Raw genomic sequence first — 27115 nt, forward strand, 5'->3', positions numbered from 1 at the left:
CCCCTCGGTTTCCAATTCCCTCATCAGTAATTACTAGGGCTGCTTTATCCCGTTAACACTCTTCGCAGCTCATACTTTGTCACTTCTTGTTTTGGCTTTGCTCAGCTGCTCCTGACTTTACAGAGTCGAGGTACCCCAGTTTGGGTCAGTGGCAGGCGTTAAGTGCTATTGGTCAATATATGTTTGCATTATTAGTGTGTTGTTAGTAAGCTCTTCTACACATCTGAAATAACACTGATCTCCCACCCCCTCCAAATAACAAAATGAGCCCAAATTTTGTTTTGCCAGTTGCTCCTTCCTATCACTTTCAATGGCCTCTTCCCAGGAGGTAAGAAAACACCCTGTGTGCTTTGCACCAATGGTATTCTGTTGTTTTGGCTTTCTGTGAATGACTGGTTGCAGGCGAATCTGTCAACGGGCCTTGCCAAAGACCAGGTTTTGGATGTTTGCTTTGGGAACATTTTGTGGTTGGATGGCTGTGCTCCATTCCACATGTAAATATGGGCAAAAATTCACATTTAACCATCCTAAACCTTTGGACCCCGGTCAAAGAAGCTATCCCCTCTTTAAAATATTGAAATTTTGCATCAAGCAAAAGGACTATTTAGTAGCAAAAATGCCCAAGTCCTGCCAAACCTCTGATTTGATTTGATTTTTTTTTTCAGAAATGCCTTGCACAAAGACTGAACCTTTCTTTAGAAGGAGATGTAGGACGATGAAGCTTAATTGACTATTGGGCTGTCCGATTTGGAATGATGGCTTCAGGAAGGCTGTCTGCTCCATCAGCTTGCACTTGTACTTGTGGCCAGTTTCCATTCTCAGTTAAATGTGTTTAAATCACCGTAACTCCATGACTTCAACAGAGCCACACTGGTGTTACTGAGCCTGGAATTTGGTCCCTGGATGGCTTAAGGCCATGTCTTTCTTCTCTTAATCGTAGGACTAGTCTGAGTGATGGCAAGATGACTTACATTGGTCATAGGGGCCCAGTATCCAACAGTGGGATCCACAATGTGATCAGCTCTGCTGAAAAATGAAACCCCGCCTGACTCAGGCTGGCTGAACTGTGCACTAAGAGTGAAACTCGGAGGGTCAGCCCCAAGCCTATGCATCTCTCAGATCTCAAGGCTTAATAGGACGAGAGTGGCACTCAGGCTTTGGGCTTGGACTTCTGCACAGGAGTGAATTTTACCCTGTATTAAGCTGTTTGTATTATCTACCTCTGGGTATTAGAGAAGAAGATACTGTAGCATCACCACATGGAGCAGATAGTGGCTCCATCGATTTTTGCCTTGTTTTCTGAAACACATTCATTAAACATTACCATGCAGTGTCAAACAGGAAGGTGTGCTGTGGAAATCAGCTTTCCCTGCAGAATTGATTTCTCTATGCCACAGGAAGAGGCCTGATAAGAAGGGGCTTAACCCTGCAAACCCTTATTTGCACAAGTCCTCCTCACTCATACAAGCAGTCCGATTGTATTCAGTGTTGCCATTCCAAAGGAGTAGGGGTTTGCAGGCTCAGGCCTGATAAAAGGCAGACTAAAACTGGATCAACATGTATTACAATTCTATTCAGACTCAGGTATTGCTGAAAAGGGATATGCTGCCTTTTCTCTCTGCAGAGCAGTTTGTAAGCCCGCATGGGGAGAAGTCTCTTGCTCCATGTAGAAGGTATGAAAGGCATTAGGGCATAGATCTTATTATGACTGACAGCCCTGGGACCAGGAGCACAGGGACTGGTTTAATATCAGTACCACAGTCAGGAAAAAGACCTTTATTCGGAACCAAACTCCGCCCTGCTCTCAGCGGGAGCAAAGCACAAGGGTTTGTTCCTGCTTCCAGCATGGCTGCATTGGTACCCCAGTGTGTGATGGAGGTGCTGGCCTCCGTGTGTGGGGGCGGCTTTATCTTACATCCTCCTGGTCTTTTAATGTTTCTGCTGCAAACCCGCTTGGCATGTAAGTCACTCTGCTTTTGCACACCTACCAATTGTCAAATCAGTGCACCATACTGCTTAGCCACTTATACACACTTATGGCCATCTGACACCCATTGTGTATCTCACATCACTGCTGACTTTGACCTAGAAACTTCCATAGCACCTGCACTTTCATACTCCAGGGATTCCATTCTCTCGGACACTGGGGTCCCTTCCAGCAAAAGGCTCAGAAATGGCAGGTTTAACCACTAGACCTGCTGCTCAGCATTCCAGGTCTTTCTAGATTAGAAGGCACCTGCTGGAATGTTGAATGCGCCAGGCATACAGATGTTCACACACAGTGGTCCATGGAGGGCCAGAGGTGGTCTGAAAATCACTTGCTGGTATTCCACAGACTAACTGACCACATGGTGCTTGCATTCCTCCTCGTTTCCAGCTGTTCAATTGCATTCAAAGACAGCTGAAATACTTTTCTAATATTACTTTTGTCTATAAATAATTGCTGTTGTTGCCACAGGGATGTTCTAGTAGCTGATCCAAGAGACCATCTTCATTGAGGTGCAATATACACAATTTAAAAGACGTTGGAGTCCTTGTCCTCACATTTTGTTCATGTCACTGGAAACAACTGCAGACTAGCAGAAGGCAGCAGAGAACTGGAAGTGTGAGGGTTAATTCATAGATTCATAGATACTAAGGTCAGAAGGGACCATTATGATCATCTAGTCTGACCTCCTGCACAGCGCAGGCCACAGAATCTCACCCACCCACTTCTCTAAACTCAGAGCCACGCAACAGCCTGCTGGGCTCCTCCACTTCTAAATCTGAAAACTCCCTGCCCCGGTGGTGAGGAAGAGCCCTGCACACAAAACTAAGACAGGGCAGTGCTTTGAAGTTTGAGCCAGACCCAGTCCAACAAGGGTCCCCAGGGCAGGGGACTCAGAGAGCAGAGATCTGGCAAGTCCCACTTAGCCCCAGTGCTCTGTCTCTCAGGGACTGATTCCACTCTAGGGGCAGGGCTCCCACAGCAGATGAACACTTGCTTTCTCCATACACTGCTTAGCTAACAAACTTTGAGAGTGCTGAGCTGAGTAAGGTGGGGGCAGCACTGCTTGCTGGACAAAGTTTCTAAGCTACAAAAATATGTTGAAGCCCCGTCTAAAGTGGAAGAGCTTGAATTAAATGGTCAAGTGGCCCTTAACAGACCATCTGTAGGAGGGACCAGACTCCAGGTGAGGCTGAATGCAGCCTGGGGCATTCTGATTTTATACCTTTGGTCACCCTTTCCCTGTAGTTGCAGGTTTTTATTCATAGTGAACTGAGATTGTTTCTATTCCTTGATCAAGGGAGACAGCAGCACAAGCAAATGTTATCCTGAAGCACATTGGGTTTTTTTTTTTAAATCTTTAAAAATCCCTCCATAAATCAGTACATAAGCTCAGGGCAGCCCTGGGGCTCTCCGAAAGGTGGTGCCTGGTGTTGCACAAATAGGCCTTGCCTGTTGTCTTTCCTCCATGGCCAGGTCTGACTAGTTCTTTGCACAGACATTCCTGACAGTCCCCATGGGTGCTAGACGTATGGCTTTCTGTAAGTGGCTCTTTCCCCACGTGAAAGGGCTCCCTGAAGCAAATGTGCTTTTTTGTGTGTGTGCGTGTGTCTCGTTTCCTTTCTGATAGACAGGAAGCATGTGTGTCTACCTAGGCCTTATCTGAGCAGCTAGCTCAATGCTAAACTTTCCCTTCCGTTATCATTAGTCCTTCGAGGGGAAACTCTTCCAGGACTTTCTGACTCACATCCTGGAAACTTCTTTTTTCAGTGCCTTGGCTCTTGCTAGAGATTTTTTTCTCTCTCTCCTTGTACTTGGACGTGCTGGATGCATAAGACAGATATGGACAAATAACCCAATCTCCTCTTTCTGTCAGGCAGTGTCTGGATTCTCTCCGAAGGACTCTGTGGTGCATGCCTGACATCTTGGATCATTGGGCTGACGCCGTGTCAGTGGAGAGGTAGAATTTGGCCCAGATTCTCTGCTGCACAATGGAGAGGAGGGAAACTGGGCAGGGGGAGGCCATTTGGGAGCTAGTTATATTTTCAGGGTTCTCTGCCCTGCCCTGGCACAGTGGATTAAAAAGAGGGAGGTATAGGAGACATGTATGCATGTGCTATGCCTGCTGTTGGTTCCCCCACACAAGGGGTACTCCTTGGTGGTATTTCTGGGGAGCGGAGAAGGACAGAGGATTGGCCCCTTTAAATCTTTCCAATGCACAGTCCTATCAACATCATGCAGGTCCACCAAGGAACACGAAACAGTAACAAACTCTACCACGGGGGTTCATTAAATAAATGAAACCAGTGCCTGGCTATGAATGAGCACCTGTAGCTTTATTCATAGCAGCTCCCCTCACAGGTGGCTCTGTCAGCTGTCTCTTTCCTCAGGTGTTTATAATTTGACTGTGAAAAATTGGCTCTGAGCTTTGCTCAGAAGGGTTTGAGTTATTAAAGACCTTGATAAACAGCAGCTGGACCAGAGCAGCATCTCCTGCTGTGGAGTATCAGAGAAGACGATAGATGTGCGTGTATGGGCCACAAAGAGAGAGGAAAGGGGAGCAGGCTAGCAGGTTACCACCTGAAGAAGAAGGAAGTGGAGAAGGGTGGGAAAGAATCTGGAGGATGGACTATGCCAATCGTCTACTCTCTGAAGACTTCAGGCTCGGAAAGGAGTAGATGGCCACTGTTCTCCTCCCAAGACATCTAGAGTCAATGGGGAAATCTGGTCTGTTAAGAAAAGAGCTTGTATGGAGGGATGTAGGCTGGCTTCATTGCTCATAGAGGTTTGGTTTTCTGTTTGCTATGGAAGATTTGCAAAGCCCTATTTGTCTGTCTTATAACCTGGGTTGCTGTCTAATATGTATGTATGGCTTTAGGGCCACGAGAGTTCTTACAGAACAAACCACAGAAGGTTACAGTTGTTTCAATGATGTTTTCAGTCCCCCCTGGAAAAGTGTCGGCCTTTGGAATTAAAAGTTATCTGTGCAGTGTCCTCTTTCCTGTTTTTTCTCACTCGCATACATGTATGAAGTGGTCATCCTGAAAGCACCTTCTCCAAGAACATAGAACAAGCCATAGGATATTGCTGTGTTTTTAAGGAATCTAATGTATCACAAACCACAGAGTTATTCATATTATTAAAAGTATGGGAAAACATAAACTGTGGTTTCTTTGTGCATGGAGTAGTGCGCTCTAGTGGTAGTGTGCAAACAGAATGAATGTTGTTCTGTGGGCTTGGGTTATTTTTAAACATTTGCCATTTCATTCTTGGTTGTTTCATGGACATGTGATTTCACTTTCTGTAAATTTCTTTTCCTTGAAATGGTTGGTTTGGTTTTGAAACATGCAAATATTCATATTTTTAACATGATCTTTTAAATCAGGATTCCAGATTTTGGAAATGCCAAGGTTTTCCTTAAAATAGGACCATTTTTTTTCACAGAAAACTGCAAAATTATACACATTTTCCCAAAAACCAGACTGCTTTGTGAATTCTAAATGAAAAACAAAACCCATCATTTCATGATTGTCTAAGTTGGCTGTGAATATTTAGCAGAGCTTATGGTATTTCTTTCTATCCCGACTGCCTGTTTAATTTGTCATTCTTCATTTTTCATTTGCTTTAAGTGGAATGAAATGGAGATGTGCAAGTCATTTGAGCAATATACATTGCCAGGATCAATACTGGAGGCTTTTGAGACCATTGCTCAGTTCAGAATTATACATGGGGGTATTAGGCCACATTTTTCAAAATTAGAAGTCTAAAGTTACACTGCTAAAGGGTGGAATTTTCAGAAGTGCTTGAGTGACTTAGGTGCAGGAGTGAGCACATTGAAAGTCAATGGAATTGGGCTCCTAAGTCACTTACACTCCTTTTGAAAATCTCACTCTCAGGCCTGGTCTATGCTTAAAATTTAGGTGGCAATACCTCTGGTGCTTGAGGTGTGAAAAATTCACCCCCTGGAGCATCGTAGCAATGCTGACCTAATCCCTGTGTAGACTCAGCTAAGTCATTGGAAGGATACTTCCTTTGACCTAGCTACCATTGCTTGGGAAGGTGGTGTTCCTGCAGCAATAGAGAGACCTCTTCCATTGCTAAGGGCTGTGCCTACACCAGAAGGTTGTACTGGCATAGCTACAGCACGGTAGCTGTGCCACTATAGTCTCCATAGTGTAGACATAGCCTTAGTTCATATTTAGGCACCCCAAAAAGTTACCTGGTTTTAAAGGTGCTCAATGCACTGAGCAGCTCCTAATGACTTTGATGGGAGCTGCTGGGTGCTCAGCACTTATGAAAATCAGGCTACTTATTTAGGAGCCCCAACTTTAGACGCAGTTTTTGGCCTTGGAACAGATGGATGATTGTGACATATGTTTTATCTTGACATTACTATTACAGTCTTTGCCAGTAGGTGGGGTTCCAACCCTACCAAAGAAGCAGGGAAATCTCTTCTGGCATATATCTGCTTGTTGTTTCTGCACATACATACACAGGCTGGCCACATCTGGAAATGTTTGATTTGATATAGTGTCGTTTTACATTGCAGAAATGAGCGTAAGCGGTTTTTTAACCCACCAAGTGAGAAATGTGATCTGGGTTTTACTACCGACCCTTTAAATAAAAAACAGATCGCTTATTAAACCATTATCTATCAAGGATATGGAGAGAGTTAGAAATATCCCAGGATCAGAATCAAATTGAAATTGACACATTTCTGTCTACTGTCTGATACTAACAGTATGTTTCATTCTTGGGGGAGAGAGAGGAGTTGGGCTAGGATAGCTGCATAAGCACCGTCTTGAAATCACCTCACAAGGGGAAAAACAAACCCAGAATTTAACCAGAGATATAGGATAAAGAAACACTGCTCACATCCTATTCTTGTATCTGTGTTTGCTTTGACCATTTCCATTTAAGTACAAAGCATTGCCCATAGGAAGTCTCTGAAATGTATTATCATGTGCTGCTTGTTATCCAGATTTGGATAAAATCCTCTCTTGTGAGCTCTTTGAGTGGTAATAGATCAGCTCCATTCCTGTGCTTCCTTTCTTGGAAGAGAGAATGTATTGACCGTTGCATCTACTATGTGTACATAAGAGAGCCTCCAGAGCAAATACTTTTCTGGTATAAATGGGCATGACTCCACTGAATTCAGTAGAGAAGAACCCTCTTATGCTAATGGGGAATTTGGGCCTACATGTTTGTGCTCGAAGAGAAATCTCTGCTGATCTGGGGCATTACAGATACCAGTTTAAGGGATGCTTAATAGCTGCTAAAACTAAATCACAGATGCCTTCACCTATATATGCCCAATTCTCGATTTCTGATCTGATGTGGGTTGACTCCCATGGAATTTAATGCAATTGCTCATGTGAGTAAGGCCAGAAGGATTTGGCTTTGTGTGAATTATGGTAGTAGGCATCTGAAATGAAACCAACATCAGATTTGAAATGGATTTTTGCCATCATGTTGCATTTAAAAGCTCGTGTTACTTTGGTTGTATTATATAGCACTGCACTCGACGGAGTCGATGTGTCATAAGCTGCCTAATGTAACTATATACTGCATAAATGCAACAGAATGCCTCAGAAAAGTGATATTTCATGCTCACGAGCTAACACTTGGGCAAAGATTAAATCCACTAGAAGTGGGTATGTCCAATTGTTCATTTGGATTTGCAAATAATTCATTACCCGCATTATCTTTGTTTGAAATGTTCATGGCTTGTGGTAAATCATTATGGCCCTGTTTTAAATCCCAACGTAGGACTTAGGGCAAAATACTCTCTCTCTTTCTCTCTCTCTCACACACACACACTCTCACTCACTCCCTCTGAAGTGAATGGGAGCTGCCCTCATGCAGCTTCTGGTGTGGCTGGAATAATTGTTTTCCTTCGTCAGTGGGCATTAGCAATGGGTGGATCTGAACCATTTCAGAGAGATGGTGCCAAACTGTGGGCTGCTCATTGCTAGCTTTGCTGAATCACTTTTGGTTTTGAGATCTCACAAGGGCAGGCTTTTAGATGGGAGTGCAGCCAAAGGCCATGTGGCATAGAGAAGTAAACTAGGAGTCTGGGGGTGAGTCAGGATCTCCTGAGCACTTATCCCAGCTTTGCCACTGACTCAGTGTATGGTCTTGGGAAAAATCATGTCTCCGCCCCAGGCCTCAGTTTCCCCAGCTGCACAATTGCAGATACATTTGTTGGAGAGCATTAATTGTCATCAGAATTAACAAACCAGCTCTTGAAAACAGCTGAGAAAGCACAGATTCTGATTCTGCTCTCATGTACGTTGATTTAACTCCATTGTAGTAGTTCCTGGTTCACACCAGCGGAATCAGACAAGTGATTGCCAATTTTTCCTGCCCTAGTGGGTCCCCACAGTGCTAGTGCCGCTCAAGGAGAGAGGGCATCCTGCATGCAGCTAGGCATCAAGCCATTTAAATGTAATGCAACAAATAGACCACTTGCAGAGGTTGCCCAGCAAAGGGAAGATGCTCGTTTTAAGCTTTTGCCTACCCGAATGCCAAATAAATCTGTCGGTCTTCAGTATAAAAACAAACCTGAAGCTATCTGCTAGGCTGGCAAGTGGAAAATCTGTTCCCCAGCACCAGCTTGCTGTGTGACATGCAACATTTCAAAGCACAAATTGACCTTTCTTGGAAGTGATAACTGAAATAACATTTCACCCATTTAAAATTAGAGACACTTCAACAACTACAACAAGTGTTGCGAGTTTCCCTCTTATCAAGTCCGTGGGGGATTTCTGATCTCTTCTGTGTTGAATCTTTGATTGGCTGTCACCATTCTTGACATGCCCTGTTGCCTGCAGTGGATTGGCCAGGGGCAGATTTATATCCTGCTGTCACAGCCAATAGAAATAAGGTGTTTCTTGAGTCACTGTTTAGTTACAGTGACAGAACCCTGATTGGGTGAAGCGTTGTGATTTATGGGTTTTTGCTGAGGAGTAACTGAGTTTTATCAGGACATAATGATGTGGTACTAATGCTCATTGCGAGTCAACATGGCTGACCAGTTTTAAAAGGTCAGCTTTTGACCTTGTCTGTGTTTAAGTAGATCTTATTGTACTGTAGGTAGGCTAGGGTTATGGATTCCCAGAAAACAAAAGCCCACATTGTATCTTTCTTTGCCCCCCCCCACTCCATTTTGTTTTAAAGGTCTGACGGAAATATTTTTTCTTTTCAGCTTGATGTATAATGCACTGGGAACGGGAGCACAATGTGATTGGATTTTAGATATGATGGCCCCTTAGACATTCCAAAAAGAATGTCAGTTTCTCTGAGTGTGTGTGTGTGTGTGTGTGTGAGAGAGAGAGAGAGAGAGAGAGAGAGAGAGAGAGAGAGAGAGCTCAATGTCTTTGAAGAAAGAGATGGCAGCTAAGAAATGCACTGAAAGAAGTCTCTAGGCCCTGGATCATCTGACAAAGGTTGTCCAGCGGACATATGTTGAATTGTATATCTCCTACTTGTGCAGTTTTAGGGGTCTGTGTACTCAAGAAAACTTCCCTTAAATGTGACTGGGAGATGTGTAAATGCAGAGAGAGGCAGAGGTAGATACTTGAGTTGCTACTTTTAATAATCGGCCTGATCTGAAGCCCACTGAAGGCAATGGTAGCCATGCAAAGGGAACTTCTCGAGGCTATCACAATATGCCTTCTCATGCTGCATTCTGGCACCATGCACCACTATGACCTGATTGCCAGGAATGCTATGGTGCTGCATTCATTGCAAATAAAACAAAAGCTGGGTCAGTTAATAGTACTTCCTTTCCTAAACCAGAGACCACATTGAGAGTGCGAGTCACACTGTCAGAGCAGCCATCCTCTTTGACCCTGGTTTAAAATATTACTAAATTTTCTATTACAAGCATGTGGTTGGGCAAATAATGGAGATCCCAGAAGCTCCTTTGTGAAGGGTAACAGATGACCTGATTGTCCTGAGTGTTGCATTTCAAGGGGATATGAGTGTCTTTCTTTCTTAGGCTCCTTTGCAAATCTCACTCTAAATCTTTCACTAGATACCACCAGGGTTATTGACCCAGATGTTTACAGCTGTATTGGTAATGTTACCAGTTCATGGGCAATGCACTGTTTCTACAGCTGGCTTGTAAGCCATTGTGCTGTCAAGTAGTTTCGAAAGATCGTATATACGTATAAATCTCAATGTAGCAAACATATACCAGTATTCATTCGCAGGATATCGATACCGTACAAATAGTGTAACATACTAATTTTATGAGTCATTTTTGTATCACAAAGAAAAGAAAAAAATAGACACCTTTCCGGTGAGGATAAGTATGGAAGAAATAACATTGTAATTTGTGTACTATAAAAACATAACATTTTATAGCCATTATTTAATGCCTTTTACACTTCAACTCCAATTTGCCCAAGGAATGTGTTTGTTCTTTATGTTTCTACTTGGATTTTACATTCAGTTTCTGACATCTCTCCTGTTGTACTATTTGCCATGTCCAGGTAATGAGCTGGTTCGCATCTGGTGCCAATTAGGAGAAATTCCATGCTACTGATATTATGACTGCTGAAAGGTGTGATTCTGAGGACCAGAGTCTGATCCCGTCATTGTAAAACCAAAGTAGCTCCTTTAGCATAAGTGAAGTTACTCCTCTTCTTTATTCTTTCCATTTTTCTTGATTTAAAATGCGGATTTATAACCAACAGCAGAACCCAGCCCTAAATATTTCTCCATTCTCGTTATGTTTCTTATGGGGGACTCATTATACTACATGCGGCCTGGTTATGTGGTGTTTGTGGTTTCACTTTGAGCACCTTGAATGAAACTCTTACCCAGTGCAACTCCTAATTTGGTCCTTTTGATACATGTGAGTGAATGTCTGTTAGTGACTTATGGTGCAGGACATCTACCAATTTGTCCGAGTTGATTTTTAATGCACTGCATGTTTCTTTTAATCATCACACTTGTCGAAAGCGAAATTAAAGATATAAAAAGGAGTGTTGTCTCATGGTTAGAGCAAGGCGTAGCTGAGTTACGATTTTACATTCCCACTTCTGCCCCTGGGATGGCTTTAGGCATGTAACAAAAACTCTCTGTTCTTCCTTGTACCCAGTTGTAAAATGGGTATAATAATACTTTTCCGGTTCAGAAGACATTCTGTGAATTAATATTTTTAAAGCAACTTGAGAGCCACCTATGGAGGGTTTCTTTCTGAATAATATTCTTATGCTTATATTGCAAATAGATGGTTTGTTTTGAAAGGAGAACAAGACACTTCCAGATGGAAAATGACTGAAGGGCCTTTGCAGCATATTTGAAGAATATTTAAAAATAAGAATTTCCTGTTGAAACGCTAACAGATTTGTCACTCTGTTAGACTAACAAGCTATGTAACTGCTACAAAGATGAGGGGTTAGCAATTCAGTGTGGATTTGATGAGTTCACACTATTTGAAGGGGCCATTCTGGATATTAAATACAGATTATTCTGAATTCTTTTAAATTATCTTGCCTGATAATTAACCTCAACTGGTCATTTGCCAGATAGAGGTGAGAGACTTTGCAACGTGGGCCTTGACTATTTAGGACTAACCTGACTGGCATAAATAACACACCTAGTTATGCAGAGAGCCCCTCTTTCTGTTTAGCACCTGGGCTGTTTCTTGAGAGCAGTTTAGAGGTCTATCCCCGGGTGTGAAGAGTACAGCTTTTTTTCCACCTGCCTCCCTTCAACCTGTCCCAGAGACGCTGGGAACCAGGAGGGGACACCCATGTCAGAAACCCTAAAGAAAGAAGCACAAAACAACCTAGAAGAAACTGGAAATTTGAGAAAGGGAGACAGCTGAAATAATGTTCTCATACTTGGGAATCCTCTCTCTGTGCATTGTAGCTCATGTCATGTGGATGGTCATATTCACTTGTCTTTCACTGTGAGTAGTGCTGGGCAAACTAGGTCCGATTATATAATCAGTCTGACATTTTGCCCACAATTCCAATCTGTTTCGGTCATAACTGACAAAGGGAGAAATACTAAGTTCGATCAGGTTCAGATAAACTGGAGGAAAAAAAACAACAACCCAAGCCTCTCAGTGGCTTATTTAAAGCTCATTCCAGAATGCTTGGCCTGGAAAACAGTCTGGAAATTTGATAACAGGTTTTTTTCCTGGTTTTGACTTTGGTCTGAAATACCATGAGAACAGCCTTATTCGCTGTATTTTATTATATCTACTTCCTAGCTCAGCTGAAATAAGGAAATGAGGGGACTCAAGAAGATTTGAAACAAACAAAATTACCGAATTTTTTGGACCCTCAAAAATGTTTTGGTTTGAGTTTGGGCCAAAACTCATTTTGGTTCCTATGTCAGCCAAATAGATTAACAATAAAAGGTCAAACTCTGAATAGTGACTTAGGCAATTTCCCATTAATTAGCTCAAGTTCGGACTGTAAAAGCTGAGTACAGATGTCTAGTGTTAGCCCATTCATCATAATCATAGAATCATAGATATTCAGCATTTGTATAGTGCATTTCATCGTTAATATGAAAGCTCTCTGTAAATGCACCTGAGTTGCATTAGCGTCATTTACAGATGGGGAAATAGAGGCAAAGAAGCTTTCCCAAGGCCACACAATGAGTCAGTGCCAGAGCTGGGAATAGAACATAGCTTGTCTGATTTCTAGGCCGATTCCCTATCCCGTTGATCATACTGTCTTTGGTTCATACACCTCTAAATGAGACATAAGGTCTTCGCTGGTTTTTCAGTGTGAGTTCATGACCCGCACCTTGTCTCATTTTACAATAGCTTTGTTTCATATACATGAGTTGCAAGCACTCTGCACAAAACTGATTATTCTAATTAAAATAATGGATGTTTTCTAGAGAATACATTATCTGCCAGTGGCTTAGGCTAGAACAGGGGTGTTATTGAAGAGTTCCTTATCATGACAACTGAAAACATAAGCAAGCAAAGTCAAACAAAACACCTTGATAAATGATTCCTTGTAACAACTTTAGGGCAGGATGTTTATATTATTTTTACAATGTATTTCTTCCAAAGGAGAGTCCAGCCCAATGCAGAGTTATTTTTGATGGTGGATCTCCTGTGACTGTATGGCCATTTCACTGCAAGTCAAAGTGGCAAGTTAGCATGAAGGCTCCGTTTGTCATCAGCAGGGTCCGATTTGGAATGGCAGGTTCATCAAACTTTGCACGATTATAGGCAGTGGATCATTTGTTTCTGTTTTTGGAAATCACCAGAGATCATGGCGTGGAGACTTTAAATGTAGCCTTGTCCTGTTGATTCCCCACAGGCTGGATCTTCTCCATACAGCAAGAAAGGATTCTGGTAAACCGCATATCTGATTACATCTGAACAAAAACTAGATGGGAGGTAAATTGCTGCAGTGCACGGTGAGAAGGGAGAGAGATTCCTGCTAAACTCTAATTGTAAAATGCTCTGCATTCTAGTAAATCAGAGAAGAAGGCATTTTTCCCCTCAAGCTTCTGCATGATGTACAGTAGCCTGGAAATCTCAATACCACTCTTCTCTAGGGACATTAGATGCAGTGTAGTATCTTGACTTGTAGCAGAGTGTTACATATATTGACAGTAGGAGAACACTGTGCTACTTGCACTGCAAGCATGTGAAGTATCTCCATAGGGAATCCAGTCTCCACATTAAGAAACCAGGGCTTGTTTTTTTCATAGCCGTGTTGGTGCTTTTCCGATTATACATCTATGGTGGTGTCCTCGGCTTTGAAAAATTACATTTCTGTGCAATGAGGAGCCGTAGTGAGCCTCCCCCTGCTGCCCTCCATGCCTTGGGGCCAAAAGCCACATGGAGGAGCATAAGCCTGATCTCTATATTGGATGCAAAACCAGAGAGAACAAATAATGGGGGGAAAGAATCAAAGGAACCCATAGTTCTCTTAGCTTAGGGGGAGAATTACCCTGTGTACTAAAGAGTAAGGCTGTGTTCTAGGGGTTAGAGCTGGGAACTGAAAGTCAGGAATCCAGGGTTTTCTTCCCAGCTCTCTCACTAGTTTGTTGCATGATCTTAGGCACAGAGAGGTTAGGTAACTTGCCATTCTTGTCCCATCTGTAAAATGGGATAATAATCATGAGAGAATTAATATATTGGTTTATTTTGAATAACAGGAGAGAGAAATGGGGCTGCAGGGTTTGTAGCCTCAGGAATTCTTTACCTCTAGAAACACCCCACTTGAGTATCAAATTCAGATCCATTCCCAAGGTAAAGAAGTAAATGGAGCAGAGGCTCTTTGCTCATTTGTAGCCCCACCATCTTTGATTCTAAGTTAAGATAGTGATTCCAAGTGTAAGGTGAAGTTCTTTAATGTTTAATTTTGTACCAATCTCTCTCTCTCTCTCTCTCTCTCTCTCTCTAGATGAAAGGTGGGAAGTTCTAGGATTAACATTTAACAAAGCAGTCTTAGTTAAAAGCAATCCCTATAGAGAAGGAAATCTCAGTAGGCAGTTAGTGTAAGCAATCCAGGGCAGGGCCTGCAATGTATACGTGTTTGTACCTAGCAGAGGGAATGAGGAGTGAAAATGCCCAAATCTTGCATTGTGTTGGGGAGAATGACAGAGCAGGGGGAGATGGGGTTCCTGTATTCCCAGGGGATGACTTCAGTGGGACAGGTTTGGGACTTTGGTGTTGCATGGACTCTTTGAAAAACATCATTCTGCACAGGCATAAATTCCATCCAAGGGGAGCAAATTTTTCCACCGTGAAGTTGTTCTGGGACGTCAGGAGGGTTCCACTGTATATTGTATTTTGTTTGCTTTTATTCCAGAGGCTTTCTCCCTGGAAGTTCTGGGCTTTCCCTGCATATTATTTGCACACATTATTGTTCGTGTTAGCAACATTGTGTTGCAGTAGTCAAACGCTGAGTTATGCTGCAAAGAACCATCATTTTCCAGTTTATATTTTTGCATTCCAGCCCTGATCCTATCTGCTAATATCATATCGTATTTTGGCTTCACTCCCTGGCAGTTTGATGTCCCAACTTTTCCTTGTTAGCACAGGGAAATCACAAGCTAGTAGGGAGTGATAGCCAGCAGGTCTGGGACTGATTACAAACAAAAATCCCAGATAAGATCATAAATTTAACCCATCCCTGTGATGTGATCGTATCAGGATTCAAGTACGTCTAAAAAGTTGTTTCCGATTTTCAGCCCTTTCATATGGTTTCCATACATCCCAGCTGTGAGTGAAGCACGCTCGTGGTGAACTCTAATCTGTGCCAGCCCGGCTCAGGAGAAGCCCTCATTTCTGTTGTTATTGTATTATAAAAACGGATAGAAATGATGCAGACAAGATGGACATTTCAAGGGGGATCAGTTCAAACACTGGTGAGATAAGACTGACTTGATCATAAGAAAACAGCCTTTTCCTATTCGGTTCCTGAGTTCAGTTACATTTAAACAAATTTATCCCCAGGTTTAACCCCATCAAAATCAAGGGAATTGTACCCCGGATGAAACTGGTCCTAGATGCTTATATCATTTGCAAAAAAGAGAAGAGCAATTTAATTGAAACAGGGATGGGTCAGTTCCTGGAAAAGCAGACTATGTAGTATTTAACTCCCCCTCAACTCCAAATGCATCTTCCTTGCATCAGAAGAAGAGATTTTTTTGTTCCCTCTTATAATGGTTTCTGTGCTATTCTTTACCTCGTTTTTATATATGCAGAACATCTGAGTGGCCCCTTTTCCCTCTCTGTAAATGACCATTGGGTTCCAGCCCCTTTGCCTGAAACCAGACTGAGGTTTACACCTTCTGCAGGGCAGGAGTCATTGCTCCTGCATCCATCCCCCGCGCCCCACTGCTCTCAGGTGATTTAATGTTACTGTTCCTTTAACAGCCTCATCGCTGTTCTGGCTACACAGTAGTTGTCTCCTGTGTGACTGTGGCTGGGAAAAATCTATTACTGGGGTGTCATTAATCTGAGGCTGCCGCCTCTGGCACTTTCTGACTCTTCTATTTAATGGGCCTCTGCTTCCTGAGCTCAGGAGACGTGCTGTTTTCCTCTCTTGATCAGCTTTGTTTAATTATCAAAATATTTGATGCAGAAAATTGACATTAGTTGTGAAGGTTTCTGCCTTCCTCCTTCTCATGCCCTCCCTCCCTGCCTTGTAATGACATTGAGATCTTCCATGTGTACCACCTTAAAAGAGCAAATCATTTGTACAATCATTGGCTTGTCCAGGCACAAGCAGAGTTAGTGAGCCACAGGTAGGGCTGCTGTAACCCCTCGGTCTAGACGGTGCAGGGCCTCACCAAGCGTGAAGACAAACCGCTGCATAGCAGCAGTTCCCAGCCATGACTTTATCTCACACTGTCTCCCAGGAGCTACAAATACTGTCTGTGAATGGGGCCACCATTTTCAGTGAGCGTGCACAGGGTAGATCTGCCAGGCTGTGCTTTGTCTGGACTGCCCCAAACCTGAGTCTAGTGCCACTGTCCCCTTCCTTGGGCAGGCTTATTAATAAACAGAAGATGCAAAAAGGCTCAAAATAATACACACCGCTTGAGAGCAGAGAACTTTCTCTGCAGCGGGGAAGAGAGGACACCAGAGCTTCCCTGACCCCACATCTCTCCTGGCTGCTGCCTCTGCAGGAAACTTTATATCTAGCTTCCTGTAGGTCATATCCTAGACATATTGGCTGTGACTGCAGCTCTCAGTTTTCAAGGGCCATAACTAGCACATTGGAACCTGTGCATGCACCCTAAGTATATCAAAAAGAAGATCAAGAGGTGAATTGATTGCAGTGTATAAATGCCTTCACAGAGAGAAAAAACAGTGCATTAAAGACTCTTTCATTTAAGAGAGAGGCAAAGCAAAGACCAATGGCTGGAAGTTTAATCCACACAGATTCAAATTCGAAATAGAGCACACACTTTTTAACCGTGAGGGTGATTTAAGCCTTGGAACAGACTAGCAGGAGACGTGGTGGAGCCTCAATCTCTGGATGTCTTCAGGTCAAGACTGGGTGCCTTGCTGGAAGAGAAGCTTTAGCCAAAAACACGGTACTGGGCTCAATCCAGGGGCAACTAGATGAAATTCTCTGGCCTGCGTTGTGCAGGAAGTCAGACTAGATGATCTCGCGGTGCCTTCTAGCCTTAAAATCTATGGCTGTATGAAAACCCCCAAGGTCCAGTGCCTGTTACAGAGTGAACCCAGCTTTACATGACTTTCATCCCCCATTTTCATATGTCACCTTTCCTGGTCTCAGTGTCTCTGTCTGGCTGGTTGCCACCTGTATAGATCTGTTTTCTGTGGCCAACATGTGGTGCCTAATAAGCTAAAAGAGGAAACACTGAGATTTATGGCTATTGAGACGCAAGAGGGAAACACTTCATGTAACATTGGAAATAACCATTGTTAACATCCTTTCTTTATACCCATGCATATTTGCTGCATTATTCTTTGCTGGAATGTGATATGTAACCTATTGCTTAAATCGGCCCCAGTACCACATGACTGGAGGATAGCTAATGTAACACCAATTTTTTTTTAAAGGCTCCAGAGGTGAGACTGGCAATCATAGGCCCATAAGCCTAACTTCAGTATCAGGCAAATTGGTTGAAACTATAGTAAAAAAACCCCAGAATTATCAGACACATAGACGAACACATTATGTTGGGGAAGACTCAACAAGGCTTTTGTAAAAGAAAATCATGCCTCACCAATCTATTAGAGTTCTTGAGGGCATCAACAAGGATGTGGACAAGGGTGATCCAGTGGATATAGTGTAGTTGGACTTTTGAAAGCCTTTGACACAGTTCCTCACCAAAGGCCCTTAAGGAAAATAAGCAGTCATGGCATAAGAGGGAAGGTCCTCTCATGGATCAATAACTAGTTAAAAGATAGGAAACAACAGGGAGGAATAAATGAACAGTCTTCACAGTGGAGAGAGGTAAATAGCAGGGTCCCGCACCAATCTGTACTGGGACCAACATGTTCATAAATGATCTGGTAAAAAGTGAGGTGGCAGAATTTGCAGATGATACAAAATTACTCAGTCATTAAGTCCAAAGCGTTACAAAGGGATCTCACAAAACACAATATTTAAATATGTTGATGAGGCTTGTATGCACACAGGTGCTTTACATAAAAGGAGAAGTTGTTGAATGAGAGGCTAAGGGTAACTGGCAAGGCAGATGGCAGCATATGCTGGCAGGAGAACAGGAGGTGCAGCTGAGAATGGGGCAGAGGCCAGGGAAGACAGCAGGGATGGCACGTATATGGAGGAGCCAGGGAGAGAGACCCTAAACATAGAGCAGCAGAAAGAGAAGTCCTCACCAAGCAGGTTACCCTTGTAATGGGTGCCAAGAATGGAGCCTCATGAACAAGCTGAAGTACTAAAGTGGGGGTGCTTGGACACAGCTAAACCCATTCTGAAAATTCCCTCAATGTCCAAGACTGCCCTGAGGCCATGTGGTGCATGCAACAATGCAGGCTTTTGTAGATGTGGTACATCCTGTGGATAAAGAGGTAGGGCCTGGGTCCTCTCCTTTACCCCGATGATGTAGCTTCACTGAATTAATTGGAGTTTCTTCCAATTTATACGGGTGTAACGAAGGGGAGATCAAGCCCCCATGATGCAGATCCATATGTGCAGGCGTGATCTTCGTGAGGGTGAAGGCATAGTTCTCACCGCCTGCTCAAGGGATGTCCCCACACAATTAAGCAGATAATGCATCTGACCCCATCCTCTTCCTTGGCTTCTGTCATGGATTGGCCTCTGAGTAGGTTCTGGGTGCATCTGGGGTTATAGCCCATGGACTCAAACTTTGCCCTAACCTCCCACACTTTCTCAAATAAAGGGAAACCATTTGGTCATTCAGGAAAAGCCTGGCATGTTGTTTTAGCAGATTTCCTTGGTTTGAATTACTTTTTGTGTCTAAAGAAAAGGAGTACTTGTGGCACCTTAGAGACTAACAAATTTATTAGAGCATAAGCTTTCGTGAGCTACAGCTCACTTCATCGGATGAAGTGAGCTGTAGCTCACGAAAGCTTATGCTCTAATAAATTTGTTAGTCTCTAAGGTGCCACAAGTACTCCTTTTCTTTTTGCGAATACAGACTAACACGGCTGCTACTCTGAAACCTTTTTGTGTCTAATTAGAAACAAATCAATCACGTTTGTGGGGTCTCTCCTTGTTTGGTTACTCTAACCATGTACATCTCCCCAACTGTGGGCTTCACATTAGGAGTAACTCTGGTTAAGTCAGTGGAGGTTTACATTGGTATAAATCTGGAGTAACTCTAGTGAATGCTGCCATGTACATAACAAGCGTATTATAAGTGAGACCAGAATCAGACCCCTTATAATTATCTATGGATTATCCCCTCTCTGCTGCCTATGGATCTTTTATGCAAAAGCCTAGCTTGTACTTGCTGTTCATTACATCACAGACTGGGCATTATGGAAAGAGAGCTCTCTAGTTCCTTCCAAACAACAAATTTAAAATAACAATAATAAAGATAAAACTCACCGAGTTTTCAGATTCATAAGCACAAACCACCAGGAGTTAAATCCTCTTGGTTTCTTCCTAGAGCACCCCAGGCAATAGTTTTCATATATATTTCTCTGTGGTCAGAAGTCAGAGCAGTCCAGTGCTATCTAAGACCTTGACTTTTTTCCCTGACAGCTACAATTATTACAGCCCGGGGGACTCATTTTCTCAGTCTGGCCACCCGCTGACCTAGCCTGCAACCAGAATACACTTTAAAACAAACAACAGCAAGGCCCCCATTCTTACTCTCATTTCCCCGCCTCCTCCCCCCCACGCTTCCGCTCTCCCAGCTGTGGAATATTTTTACACCCCATCCTTACAAAGGGACATTAGCAGTACATCTGAAGGCACAATTGCATTATCAGCACCCCCTCCCCCAAAGATAATTTTTTTATGTTGTTATTTTCTTCCCTTTTGTATTTGGCACTCGATATTTATGTGATAAACTGCAGAGCTGCTACTAAATGGGCCCTGGTACAACTTAATAAATATATCACAACATCCAGGCTGCACTGTATTGCTTCTTCCATGTCTTGGTCTATTAAGGATTTTCCTAGAAAATGTACACTAACTAGGGCTCCTGTTCTAGTCAAGTTTGTGCAGAAACAATATCTTTTTTTCTGCAGAATTATTTGTGCATTGAACTTTGTGTAATCCTGTTTAGTTAATAACATCAAGTGGGAAAAGTCTTTCCTTGTCTGTCTGTCTAATGTGCATACACACACACAGTATGTGTATATGTGTATTATATATTTCTCCAACATTATAGATGAACAAATAATTCACAACCAATGACTTATTTGTTGAATTTTGTCCCTTTTTTAAGCAACAAAGGTTCATGAGCAACATTTTGATTTCTCTTAAATTAAGATTAATTAAATTTCTCTTAAATTAAGCTTTTACAGTTAAACACGTGCTTAAGTGTTTGCTGAATTGCAGCCTGAGTCAGAAAGCAAGCTCTGAGCCTACAAAGGCCGAAATGCAAGGCTTCTGGCCTTTTTAATCAAAGATCCCAAGGGAGGAGGCACAGCATAAAACCGTAGAGGCAGAAGCTTAAACTCTGAGGTGCAGTCCTTTCCTTTAATGTGCATGAAGTTTTCTGTGACCTCCATGTCATTGTTCAACATTTCTTATGTTAACAGTTTGCAGGCATAAACAGGAAGAGAACAACAGGCTTGTCCAGGATAAAGGTCAGTTAGATGTAACATTTTATAAGGAGTGATGGAAAATATATTCATCCATCAGGCAAAGTATAGCAACCATAGTATATTTTATTGAACCATTTTTTTTAAATGAGGGAACTTGTTTAAAAGTAAGAGTTGCTAATCACCCACTGTATCAAATATACTTTCTAAGTTCAATGCATCCTGATCCACTTTCAGTAAATATAATCAGCTATGTGAAAATGGTATCTCTTGAGGAACATTAGGGTTCTGTGCCAATGAGACTTCGTGTGTATCAAATCAGACCTAGAATGCAACAAATATAAACCAGCCCATCCATTCCCTGTCATTCACTGCCACGCTGGAAAAAAATATGTTATTTGTTTAAACATTGGCATCATCCATCCAATTCTGAGAACTGTAGTAAATGTAGAAATTGTTAGCACCATCCCGGTAATGGAAAATGTGGAACCCAACAGGGTCCTGAATTTGATGTATTGAACGGTAACATTGTACAAAAAAAATCATTATTTTATTGTTTTAATTCAAGTTCAAAGGCTTGCAAATGGATCACTGGGTGGAAAAATATTTATATAGAGTAGGGTTTTCTGAAATTTTAGCTTTAGAGCCACTATACTAGAAGGATAATGAAAATGAATATGCATTGCATATATAGACCTAGCCTCTGCTGCCATAGCTCCTTTGATTCCAGTGAGGTTATGCCAGTGGAGAATTTGGACCAAGATATTTCATTTTTTTGGTAACTATTTCTTGAATTTTTGAGTAGGACGACACTTCGAAATGCTTAAGGGACTCTGCATTTTAGCTCTATGGTTGGGATTTTTTTCTTTTTAGTGATATGTACTGTGTTTTCAATAAACAAGCATCCATAGCAGAATCTTCTAATTGTTACATATGTTTTACTATGTGTCTTAAGCAAAGAAAAAATGTTGCCCCCAGTCTCAGAAAGATTGATAAATAGAGGAACACCTTCATCTTATATGTCTTGATTTTTATATGGTCCCCATCACTGTAGTACTGCATCATCTCACATTCATTAATGGTTTTATCCTGGCAACACTTCAGTGAGGGACAGAAGCATTATCCTCACTTTCCCCAGGGGAAGAAACAGATGCACTGGATAGGTACATCAGGTGACTTGCCTAAAGCCAGAAAGGATGTCTGTGACTAAGCTGGGAACTTACTCTCAGTCCACTAGAGCTGAAAACATTTGTATGTTTAAATGTATGTAAACCCCCCTCCCCTTCTTTTAATGAGACTTGGTTCTTGGATGCATGTTCCAGGAGTGTCACAAAGGCCCATGCTGAGCACCGGGGTGAAGTCCTTGCTAACACAATTCCAGCTTGCAGAAAGAAAGTTTCTGCTCTAGACTCCCTTAGTTTTAGTGCCTGAAAAGTTTACTGAGGCTTTGGGTGGCTGTTTTGAGATAGTTTAATTACAGGACTATTGTACTTGGTTTGTTATTTGACCAATCTGGCCAGCCCCCAAATCCATAACTTAGCACATGGGTCTGCTCATCTTTGGTGGGCTGTTGTGTTTTCACACTGTCATTGGAGGTACTGCCTATAAAAGGGGTGGTTCTTCTGGGAGGGATGCTTCAGCATTGACCTATCAGCTTTGGCCACTGGTATGTTCTCACTTCTGCGCAAGAAGAATTTTTTGTTTTCAAGATAGCAAAAGTCACTAGATTCATAGGATCAGAGGAGTGGGAGATGGAAATGACTTATGAGAGAGAGAGACACACACACACAAAATTAGGAATAGTTCGAGTTTTCACAAACACACACAATGAGGAATAGTTCTAGTTTTCAGTGCACTTTCTGTTCTTTCCCCTGCGTGCTTTGATTTTCTTCCCTCAAGTTGTGCCCAGCTGTGGCCTAACTGCTGAAATTATTGGCCTCAAGTGCCATCCGTTAAAATAAAGTGAGACGAGCTCCCACAAGCTGTGAGAATTTGCCCTACAAAGGTGTGCCCCAAAGAGTTTTGGCTCTGCAGAAACCTCAGCAACAGGCTGGGAAGAGTAAGACTCCCCCAAAACCTCGCAGGATCCTTCCAAACCCACCACATGGCCCCGACCCTGGTTACCTTATGACCCTGCCCTTACGCTCCAGAGGGAAAAGCATGCGGTAATCTGTAAAGCAGCTACCCTGGATCTTTCGGAGGCAGGAAGGTTTCCAATCTTGCGACAGGTTTCAGAGGGGCAGCCGTGTTAGTCTGCATCAGCAAAAACAACGAGGAGTCCTTGCGGCACCTTAGAGACTAACATTTATTTGGGCATAAGCTTTCGGGGGCTAAAACCCACTTCATCGGTTCTAGCCCACGCAAGCTTATGCCTAAGTAAATCTGTTAGTCTCTAAGGTGCCACAAGTCCTGCTTTTCTTTTTGCGAATACAGACTAACACGGCTGCTACTCTGAAACCTAAGGTGCCCCAAGGACTCCTGGTTGTTTTTGCTAGTCTGGTGAAAGGGAGCCCTGTGATGGCCTCCTCACCCTCCTGGGCAGGATGCTGAGCCTCGGGAGGGAGCTTTGGCCGTGCCCCGTTCCCCCAGAGAGCTGTCAGCACGGGGGCGGGGAAGGGGGCAGCTGCCCTGAGCCCCCACAATGAGCATGAAGGAGGCCCGGGGCTGGCCCTTTGGTTAGAGACCAGCCGGCTCAGCCTCGGTTGAAGCCTTTCGCTCGGGCCGAGCCCGGCAGGATTTGCTTTGGCCGCCGCCGGCCGATGGGAGGCGTGTGAACGCGCGGCTGCCGGCCGGCCGGCCAGGGCGAGCTGCGCGGAGCCAAGGCGAAGGCGCGGGGCAGGCGGGACTCCGGGGAGCCCGGGGCGGTCCCTGCGCGGGAGGGCGGCCGCAAGCGGTGAACGCAGCGCCCGGGCGGGGCTCAGCAGGCGGCAGCCCCGGGCCGGGCGCGCAGCGCTGGGAACCGAACGCGGGGAGCTGCCCCGGCAGCGCGGGCCCCGGGCCCCGGGCCGGGTTCGCGCCCTGCCGCGCCGCGTCTCTTTCCGCGCCGCTGTTGCCATCGTTGGGTTGCGGTACAACGTGAGCCCCGGCTCCCCGCCGCACCCGGGAGGGGCCCGGGATCTCGCCGCCAGCATCCCGGGGACGGCGGCCGATCACCATTTGCATGGTGACTAGCGCAAGAATTATGACTTCGCGTGTTCGCGGCAGCCAAATTTGCCCTCGGGCTCGCTCCCCCCCCCCCCCCTTTTTTTGTTGCTTATGACAATGCTCCCTTTTCCCTCCCTCCTTCTGTTTTGATTTCTACTTAAAGTTTTATGGCTCTGTCCCCTCCAGGGTGCTATTATCTTGTATGCTAATAGGGCTATGCATATTCTATTAGCGTTGTCAGTGTGAGATAAGAGGCACATTCTGTAAGGAGCACTCAGGGGGTAATAATCACAGCAAGGGGGCTCGGTGTCACTACATAATCAGTCATCTGCACATTTCGCTGGAGCCTGTTTATGCGCGTCTTCAGCGGCGCGGCTCAGGGGCTGAACGCGGGGGAGGCAGCTGCGGGGGGACAGGAGACGCCTTCTCGCTTGTTGCGTCCAGAGGCAAGATAGTCATAGACTATCAGGGTTGGCAGGGACCTCAGGAGGTGGTCTAGCCCAACCCCCTGCTCAAAGCAGGGCCAATCCCCAATTTTTGCCCTGGATCCTTAAATGGCCCCCTCAAGGATTGAACTCGCAACCCTGGGTTTAGCAGGCCAATGCTCAAGCCACTGACCGTCTGCAAGAGGTTGGATCATAAGTTATAAGGCAGCTAGCAGCTGAAAGCAGGCTCTGATTTCCCTGGTTCAAGTAATGGAAATAGGTATCTAGGGAACTGGTGTCCCAAGTCTTTGTTTGTCAGAAGCTGCAAATGGACGACAGGGGATGGATCACTTGATGATTCCCTGTTCTGTTCATTCCCTCGGGGGCACCTGGCATGGGCCACTGTCGGAAGACAGGATACTGGGCTAGATGCACCTTTGGTCTGACCCAGTATGGCCATTCTTATGTGTCCATTTAGGTGGCATCTCCACCAGGTACACTTCCTCTCTCTCTCACACACACACACACACAGTTCAGATCACTAGATAAGTTGGCAATTTTTACATCAAGTAATCCTGCCCATTTGGCTAGTAGAAGTTAATAGGCCCATCCGCTGGCAATGGTGGGAAAAGACGCCAAACGAAGTGGATCTCAGCAACCCTTTCTAACATATTTTTGCAAATGAAATTCATATAGTCCAATGTCTATCTGAAATGGATCCCTGCATGATCCATGAGCTGATGCTGCATAGATAGTTAATAGTCTTGGCTTCTTCAACTGCTGCTGAGGCTAAGAGCCTGGTGAGCCCCAGGGTTCCTTGGTTTGGGAAGTGACAGCTCTTCCCCGAGGTTCACACACAGACAATCCCAGGGCAGCCAATGCTGTCGAAATTGGCACTCAGTGAACTCGGTGCATCTGGGTCAGACTCCAGCCCTGCCTTTGAAAAAGGAAACTGCTCAGTCTAATTTTTGGATTTGCCCATCTCCAAAAGTCAGCGCCACGTGTATTGCAGTTTCCACTTCCAGGCATTCTGGCTCTGCTCCAACATTTCTCCACACCACGATTTTTGTAGGGAGCCTTTTACACGTTGGAAGAGCGTCCACCACCACCAGGCTTTTCAGGGGAACTTCTCCGAATAGGGCTGAGAGGCAGTCCCAGTCCCTTGTATGTTAATTTTAGGAATGTGTGTTTGGCTTTTGAAAGGGCCTTAGAATATGTTTCCTGGGGGCACCTCATCCTGAATTATGGGGCCTGTCAGGTGTAGTTCAGAAATCAGGTTCACAGTGAGGGTTTTAGCTCAGCGTTCACTGGAAGAGGTACCACTGGGAAATCAGCATCACCAGTAATTTAGGGTCCGATTCTGTCACCTCTCCTCAGGCTGAGCAGTACATTTCTACGCAGACAGACCCATTGATTATAATGGGACTGCTTGCCTAACAAGTTACAACTCAGCCCAGGTAAAGGTGGCAGAGTCAAGCCCTTATCTGTGAAATTCCTAGACAAGGGGAAGGCATACAAAGGACTCAGAGTTGTGGGACATGTTGCGATACATTTGGCAAATGCTTATGCAAACCACAGGTTGTTGAGGACAGCAAAACTATAGGAAATTATCAAACATTTAGAGAGAGGAATAAACAGGTTTTGGGGAGTGAGCAGGGAATTTTTATAGTTTCCTTCCTACAAATAAAGGAGCAGCCATTCTGTCATGCAGAGTGTATTTTAAACACCCTTAAGTCACTTGCCAGTCAGCACAGAAATCTAAATTCCTCCAGGTAAAGGTGCACAGTTCTATGATTTAAATGAGATCATTATTGGTAAGCAGGAGATGTTTGCTGATTACACCTGAGCAACCATAATGAGGAGGCAGGGAGCCATATTTTCAATCAGACCTATAGTACTTAAGATTACAAGTTAATATCCGCACCCTCTATTTTAACAATATTTATCCTTGACATTTCCAGACATATGCCTCACGCTGAATGTATTCAGCTCCATCTCCTGAGGGTCTTGAGATTAAAACCCCTGCTTTCTCACCTTGTGATCTGGCATTAATAGCTGATAGAAAACTCACAGACATGACTGACATCTTCCTCGAAACGTGAGCCTGTGGAATTAATGAATGTAATGCTGGAAAGCAAGGGTCAGTTTGGAAATAGGATTTCTGCTGCCAGCCATCCACTCCTGGACTGGACAATCAGGGGTGGTTGTTTTTTCCTTAGCACTGAGTAAAATTGGTTCAGAGAAGAAAGCTGCCTGGAAATACGCAGCTACTTCTGTGCCAGCATTGGCCGTTGATGGACAGGGTTGCTAGTGGAAATCTGGCTGACTTCTTCCCTCCTAACCCAATGGAGCAAAACTCTATTCCTCACAACTACTCTAGCCCCCATCTGTTCTTATGGCTTTGCATTGCTGTTAGCAAAGTCCTTATCAAACCTGAGACTTCTAGGGGACCGGATGGCTCATGGGACTGATCATTGGACATGGAGCCTGTCATCTTTAGGTCAACGATGACAATACAGATCAAGATGTTAGTGACTAAAAGTTGATGGTTGCTGAGAAGCATGAATGCAATGTTGCAGGAGGCCAAGGGCTGAACATTGTGTCACTCTAGAGGGGGCTCCTTCTGTGTCATAGGTTGGCCACTATGGGAGAAGCATGTATCATGTTTAGCCCATCACCATAGTACCAGAGCTTGCACCGTTGCCCATGTTATACTTTTTCTGTGGCTACTGTCTCCAGTTCTGTCAATGTTGCTCTCTTTTGCGTCTGTCTCCTGAAATTATAAGTCAGGCTATAGTGTAAGGCAGCATTGAACCAAGAATCAAAGTACAATAGTTTTCACTAACAATGACTTCCATTACTGGAAGTGCTCTAGTAGTG

This window comes from Dermochelys coriacea, chromosome 18 (assembly GCF_009764565.3).
Source record: "Dermochelys coriacea isolate rDerCor1 chromosome 18, rDerCor1.pri.v4, whole genome shotgun sequence".
In the NCBI taxonomy this organism is placed as follows: Eukaryota; Metazoa; Chordata; order Testudines; family Dermochelyidae; genus Dermochelys; species Dermochelys coriacea.